This window comes from Oncorhynchus mykiss, chromosome 31 (genome assembly GCF_013265735.2).
Source record: "Oncorhynchus mykiss isolate Arlee chromosome 31, USDA_OmykA_1.1, whole genome shotgun sequence".
NCBI lineage: Eukaryota > Metazoa > Chordata > Actinopteri > Salmoniformes > Salmonidae > Oncorhynchus > Oncorhynchus mykiss.
The window spans coordinates 10,567,669-10,575,168 of record NC_050571.1 but is presented as its reverse complement, the minus strand read 5'-3'; the positions used below and the strand labels follow the sequence as shown (position 1 = coordinate 10,575,168).

Here is a 7,500-nt window from a genome sequence, read left to right as displayed (position 1 = left end):
CAAGTATAAACACCATGGGACCACACAGCTGTCATACCGCTCAGGAAGGAGACGTGTTCTGTCTCCTAGAGATGAATGTACTTTGGTGCGAAAAGTGCAAATCAATCCCAGAACAACAGCAAAGTACCTTGTGAAGATGCTAGAGGAAACCGGTACAAAAGCATCTATATCCACAGTAAAACAAGTCCTCTATCGACATAACCTGAAAGGTCGCTCAGCAAGGAAGAAGCTACTGCTCCAAAACTGCCATAAAAAATCCAGACTACGGTTTGTAACTGCACATGGGGACAAAGATCATACTTTTTGAAGAAATGTCCTCTGGTCTGATGAAGCAAAAATAGAACTGTTTGGCAATGATGACCATCGTTATGTTCGGAGGAAAAAGGGAGAGGCTTGCAAGCCGAAGAACACCATCCCAAACGTGAAGCATGGGGGGTGGCAGCATCATGTTGTGGGGTGCTTTGCTGCAGGAGGGACTGGTGCATTTCACAAAATAGATGGCTTCATGAAGAGGAAAATGATGTGCATATATTGAAGCAACATCCCAAGACATCAGTCAGGAAGTTAAAGCTTGGTCGCAAATGGGTCTTCCAAATGGACAATGACCCCAAGCATACTTACAAAGTTGTGGCAAAATGGCTGAAGGACAACAAAGTCAAGGTATTGGAGTGGCCATCACAAAGCCCTGACCTCAATCCTATAGAAAATGTGTGGGCAGAACTGAAAAAGCATGTGCGAACAAGGAGGCCTACAAACCGGACTCAGTTACACCAGCTCTGTCAGGAGGAATGGGCCAAAATTCACCCAACTTATTGTGGGGAGCTTGTGGATGGCTACCCGAAACGTTTGTTCCAAGTTAAACAATTTAAAGGCAATGTTACCAAATACTAATTGAGTGTATGTAAACTTCTGACCCACTGGGATTGTGATGAAAGAAATAAAAGCTGAAATAAATCATTCTCTCTACTATTACTCTGACATTTCACATTCTTAAAATAAAGTGGTGATCCTAACTGACCTAAGACAGGGAATTTTTACCAGGATTAAATGTCAGAAATTGTGAAAAAATGAGTTTAAATGTATTTGGCTAAGGTGTATGTAAACTTCAACTGTAGTTCCTACTCCTGTTCCTGACCGAACCTCAAACCAACGCATGAAGAATGTTATACAACCAACCTCTGCTTAAGCTGCTATGACAATCTAGCTACATATACATGAACATAATTCATACAAACACACACCCACACATACACACATACACACATACACACAAACACTCAATCCCCCCACACACAACCAATACACAAGCCACTACTATTCATTTAATCACGTCATTCCATCTCTTGACATGACTAGAGCCTCTAAACAGGAGCCTGGCAGCAGCTTCACCAGGAGCCTCTAAACAGGAGCCTGGCAGCAGCTTCACCAGGAGCCTCTAAACAGGAGCCTGGCAGCAGCTTCACCAGGAGCCTCTGAACAGGAGCCTGGCAGCAGCTTCACCAGGAGCCTCTGAACAGGAACCTGGCAGCAGCTTCACCAGGAGCCTCTAAACAGGAGCCTGGCAGCAGCTTCACCAGGAGCCTCTGAACAGGAACCTGGCAGCAGCTTCACCAGGAGCCTCTAAACAGGAACCTGGCAGCAGCTTCACCAGGAGCCTCTAAACAGGAGCCTGGCAGCAGCTTCACCAAGAGCCTCTAAACAGGAGCCTGGCAGCAGCTTCACCAGGAGCCTCTAAACAGGAGCCTGGCAGCAGCTTCACCAGGAGCCTCTGAACATGTAGCAGTGTGTTGGTAAAATCACTGGGGAAGGCAAGCCCCCCCCAAAATATATATATATATATAACAACCTATGTGTTGAGATAATTGCGTTGTTTGCTCTATAATCTGTTAGTTCATATGCCTTGCCACCCTGATATATACAGTAGACCGTATGCCGGGACAATAAGAAGACACAGTGGCAGAATAAATTCAACCACACCTTTGTTTCATCACAAAAACCAGAGAGCAACATCTGTCTGGTGAAGTCCACACAACAGTTACATGACCTACAGCATGGTCAAGCAAGCTATTGTCGCCCACATATTTCAGACCACTAAACAACTATTGATTTAGAACCACAGAGAGTTAACTCAAGTCACAGAGAAAACAGGAGCTGCCTCCACTACTGCAGCACCATTTCAACATCATCAAATCACCAACGCTTAATACAGTGACAACTAAAAGATACCAAAAACTATTTGGTCCAATCAACGTAAGCTAAATATGATTTGCCTGGTCCATGGCTCTGATTTCTCTGCGTGTGTGCATCATGTGTGTTGTGTGTTGTGTTGTGTTGTGTGTGTGTGTGTGTGTGTGTGGTTGTGTTCTCTGTGTGTGTGTGTGTGTGTGTGTGTGTGTGTGTGTGTGTGTGTGTGTGTGTGTGTGGTTGTGTTCTGTGTGTGTGTGTGTGTGTGTGTGTGTGTGTGTGTGTGTGTGTGTTGTGTGTGTGTGTGTGTGTGTGTGTGTGTGTGTGTGTGTGTGTGTGTGTGTGTGTGTGTGTGTGTGTGTGTGTGTGTGTGTGTTCGTGCAAGTATAAATAACATGTTGATTCACCCTATCTGTAGAGAAACTCCAATGCCATCCTCCTCTCTTTCATGTTGATGAAACGGTCTATCACTCATTCATACAGGACACACTTTTAGTTGTTGTTGTCCTAGGCTACCTGGCTAAAATGCTTGCTCTCTAGATTAACTTCCTTTCATGGGCAACGTTAGCTAGTTAACATTAGCCTTCTACAGCTAGATACATATTGAACTTCTGTCTTCTCTGGCCAGGGGCACAACAATGTCTGAATTAATGGCTGGATCAGAATCGTCTTTATAATTATTGGCCAGTACGGAGAATTAAGTAAAAAAAGTCAAAATCCCTATCGCCATCTATGGCTACTTTAGGAAAGGGACAATTTTAGCTAGCTAGACAACGGAGAACAACAACACAAAGAGATGCAACAATTCAATTATTTTATGTTATTTAAAAAATGATCAAGGGCTGGTCAGAGTTCCTGACACACCATGCAGGTCTTATTCTGTCATTTCTGGGCGTTTTGTATGTATCTGTTGTTTTTGTGTGCCTTAATGGAAACTGTATACTTATTCAGACTCCTGAAATATTTCCTCTATACAGCAAAAATGTACCCTTAACATGTGAATGTAACCTCGCTCATTAGTAAAGACAGCAAAAATGTACCCTTAACATGTGAATGTAACCTCGCTCATTAGTAAAGACAGCAAAAATGTACCCTTAACATGTGAATGTAACCTCGCTCATTAGTAAAGACAGCAAAAATTAAGCTGTGTATGTATGGTAGATGTTCTTTGTGTGTTTTCGAAATAAAATATATATAATTATTATTAAGGGAGGCCAAATGCTCAATGTCTTTCCTCGTATTCAATGTTACGGGCGACAACAGTGTCAAACTCTTTTTGACCAGACAGCATCAGACAGATGGGCTACACATACTGAGACAGAGGGGCGCTGTTTCGCTCGTTAGGATGCTTTCTCCTGTGAGATACATTCAGCCTCATGCGAATTGAAGGAAAATTATGAAACACATAGCGACAACTTTTGCGGAAAGACTAGCTTCCCAATCATACCCTCCATTGTACAAGAGTCTGACTCCACCACTAGTTATACAATGCTGTGAGACACACTATAAACATTGTGTTTTCTGCCAGGCTTTCAATCACTGGGCATGGTAAAGGTGATGACAGGACCCCGTAAGATTCAATAAACATGCAGTGAAGAAGTTATCCTCTCTCTCTCTCTCTCTCTCTCCCTCTCCCTCTCTCTCTCTCTCTCTCTCTCTCTCTCTCTCTCTCTCTGTGTGTGTGTGTGTGACATAATAAAATACTTAATATAACATATTTGACTATTATTTGATGACCCCATATATGAATTATTTAATAAAAACTCTTTAACTACAATCCTTTATATTGCTGTGTCTGTCACATTATTTCTGGCAATGAGTGATGTCATCATAACTGTCTGACTTAAAAACGAACGTGGGCCCTTTTCTCTGAATATGAATATTGTTGTCATCATGACTGGTGCATGGGAGAAAAAAAACAAAACATATTATATTAGTAGGAGAATCGGATTTGAAACAGCAAGGAACTGGGAAAAGACCCGTTTAGGCTACGGGACGGGAATACGAATGGAGAAGGGGACAGGGAGAATGGAGAAGGGGACAGGGAGAATGGAGAAGGGGACAGGGAGAATGGAGAAGGGGACAGGGGGAGAATGAACATTAGTAGCATGCCTAATCCATTACATTATACTAAAAGCACACACCGTCAAATCGAAATAGACACAGTACAATATGGTGTCAAAGTTACATGCAAAGGATCATAAGGGAAGGAAATGTATATTGGGAGACAGAACATCAATTAAAACATGTAAGAGGCGTCCAACATCAAAAGCTTCTATGCAATAATGTGGCTAATTGCTCCTTTGCGCTATAGGCTATATTCAAAGGTAAGAATGAGCGGGAATAGGAAGGGGAATTTCCTACAAATGTCTTGGTTTTAGGGGAAACAATTATTCACTGGAATCACCATGACAACTCCTTGTCTGTATGTTCTATCTCCTCTCCTCTCATCCTCTCTCCCCATTGCAATTCAGCTCTCTAAGTTATTTCTTCCTTCATCCCCTAGAAGACTACAATGAAACCATTTTACTCCGCTGCTAAACGTCCGGGAAAATAAAGAAAAACGCAAAGAGAAAACATTCAGGGAAACCAGCCGGTTTGAACGTTAAAAGATGCCAATTTTATAGCCCTACAACTCCATGACAGAAACGCTTTCTCACAGTAAAATAGGTCGTTTTGATTTTCGATATTTCTTCGTCACAAAAAAGAAACCATGAAGATGCATGATTTGAGTAGCCTATAACACGAAACGAGCAGAGCACTAGAGCAAAGCGGCATCGTTTTATTGGGCATATGGAGACGTAGACAGGTGGACTCACATAATCATTTACTAACACTGGAAGGTATTAACAACTATGTAATAACTGTGTAACAACCATTTTTTTTAAACTCAATAAAACACTAGCAATGAACAGTAGCATAGGATAGTAACAACAACATCATAACATCCGTGATTATTATCGTTGATATAGCATGATTAACAGGCCCACCTGTAATTATAATACATAAACGTCTCGAAAACAAATATGGGCATATTTTACGCATGGCTTGAATTTGATCGATACAACAACAGCCCAAAAATCTATGAATCTAGTCAGAACTTCTGGACCATCATATTGGGCAACTGAAATCGGATACAGCAGGTCTGGACACGCGCCCATTTCAACCAGAGAGATTCACTTGCAGTAGCGTTATGCCTATACCAAGAGAACGACTCCTCTCTCCTCTGGCACCCACATTCATGGCCTTATAATTTTGGGAATGTTTTGTTATGTGAACATTCAGTAGACACAGGAGCTTCGCTAAGCCTAGCGCATAGAATTCTCAATCACAGCCGATGGTCAAGCACCCCAGTAACGCAGGGCACGGAGAGGCCAGCGACAGGCAGACCATATCTCAAGTAACAAGTACTCAATTTCACCATCACTAACCGACACCAGAGATATTCAACCATGTGATTTCGTTCCCTGCACAAGAATAAAGGATCCCAATGCATGAGACCAGACTGCCCAACACAAACAGACATTTAACTTTGAGCTCAAATTACACTTAGCTCTCTCTCTCTATCTCTCTCTCTCTGTCCTCGACACTCAAATTAAAAGGCACGCGCATCACCGGACACCATGTCCAGCTTCAGCACCGGCTGAATAGAAAACATCAGTGTTTCACTGCAAAGTAAAATATCCAATGCATATAATCAAATAGGCTACTGAGATGCATTTCATAGCTACATTAGCAGTCATTTTAGCCAAATGTCACCATGAAAATGTTCTAAGAAAAACAGAATAGTAGCTCTTAATATTCAAGTGTTGCCTGTGACTCACCTACCTTGGAGAGATGCAAATTCCCCCATTCCATTCCCGGTATTTTCTTCAGAAAAAAGCTGGAGACAATATTTCTGTGCACTTTACTTTCAGTTGTAAATAGTCCTTGCAGATATCCTTATAGTCTATTACTTGGATTCGTTTCAGAATTACATTTCCCAACGTAAAGATCTTTCAGCAGTTTCAGTCCGTTCATATTTTCATATTTTTTTCCTCCGGTTTTCTCCTCGGCTAGACTCCTCGGTCAGCGCTGTACGTTTGACGATCTTCCCTTGCCTCTTCGTGAGGTCGCGCTATACCACACACACGAGCTCTACCAGAGCGCGCTGCGCGGTCCCGGCTCCATATTCGGGAAAGCCAATAGATGTGAGAGTTACTAAGTAACCAAGTTCACACGCATCCTACATGAAAAAGAGAGGAGCACGCGGATATTTGATAATGTCTTTTCCGAAAATAAGAAATGATCTCACTGCTGTACAGTGAGATGTTGACTCTTTGTTTATGCTTATGATGAAAATGCTGATCCAAGTCACGTGGGGTTGGCAGTGGCACAGGGCTTGTGTGGCATCACATGCGTCACACATTCTCAATGGGTTCAAAATGATTCTTAAAATAATGTTATTCTTCCCTTTCCGCCTATATGGATGCACGCATGATTATTTACCTTGAGCTCAATTCAGTCGACTATAGTTAATGCCACTGCCTCATATCTGAAGGTTTCTGATCAGTCTGTTTGTGCAGAAGTGATACTTGAATAAAATGCAATGGTCACAAGGCAGCAAGATAAAAGCTTCAGCTGTCATGTGGGGCTGCGGGGTAGCCTAGTGGTTAGAGCTTTGGACTAGTAACCAAAAGTTTTCATGTTCAAATCCCCGAGCTGTTGTTCCACCCCTGAACAGGTAGTTCAGAACAGGAACACTGTTCCTTGGCCATCATTGAAAATAAGAATTCATTCTTAACTGACTTGCCTATTTAAATAAATGTTTGGATTTCAATATTTATTGCTGGAACTCCTTCGGGGAGTTCATTTGGAATACCAGGCGGAGAGTTAGTTGGCTCATTACAGTCGAGGTGGAAATGCATCACTATGGCCGATGTCACTCGCTCTATGGCTCTATGGCATTTGATTGGATGGGATGTGTCTTTCAAGTCACTAGAAGCATAGAATAGCTGTATACAGTTACTCACCAGTCCCGGGAGGATTGTAGAGGTGCAATGTCAACATACTGTAAGAAATATGGTAATATTCCACCATCAGTGGGCAAGGTGCTGGTGGCTATTACTGTATTTCTTATACCTATCCCACCCTTTAAGATTGACATGAAGTCCCTTGGGGTGAGTAGAGGCTATGTCTTTTTTTGGGGGGATACATTCCACCTAGCCTATCAGTGGGCATAGGAAAGGTGATGACAGGACCCAGTAAGATGCCATAAACAGGCAGTTCTCTCTCTCTTGCGCTCTTTCTCTCAATTCAATTCAATTCAAGGGGCTT

General features: G+C 42.3%; 1 protein-coding gene across 3 annotated transcripts in view; it reads right to left on the bottom strand.

The window, feature by feature from the left end:
• The window catches only part of nlgn3a (neuroligin 3a), a 433,340-nt gene extending 427,050 nt beyond the window's left edge, over positions 1-6,290 (bottom strand). For 2 of the 3 annotated variants that reach the window (XM_036970546.1, XM_036970544.1), the window contains exon 1: positions 6,009-6,290. The gene's annotated coding sequence lies outside the window, so the exon portion shown is untranslated. The remainder of the gene's footprint in view (positions 1-6,008) is intronic. The other variant, XM_036970545.1, reaches the window with a different exon arrangement.
• Positions 6,291-7,500: the final 1,210 nt, after the last annotated feature.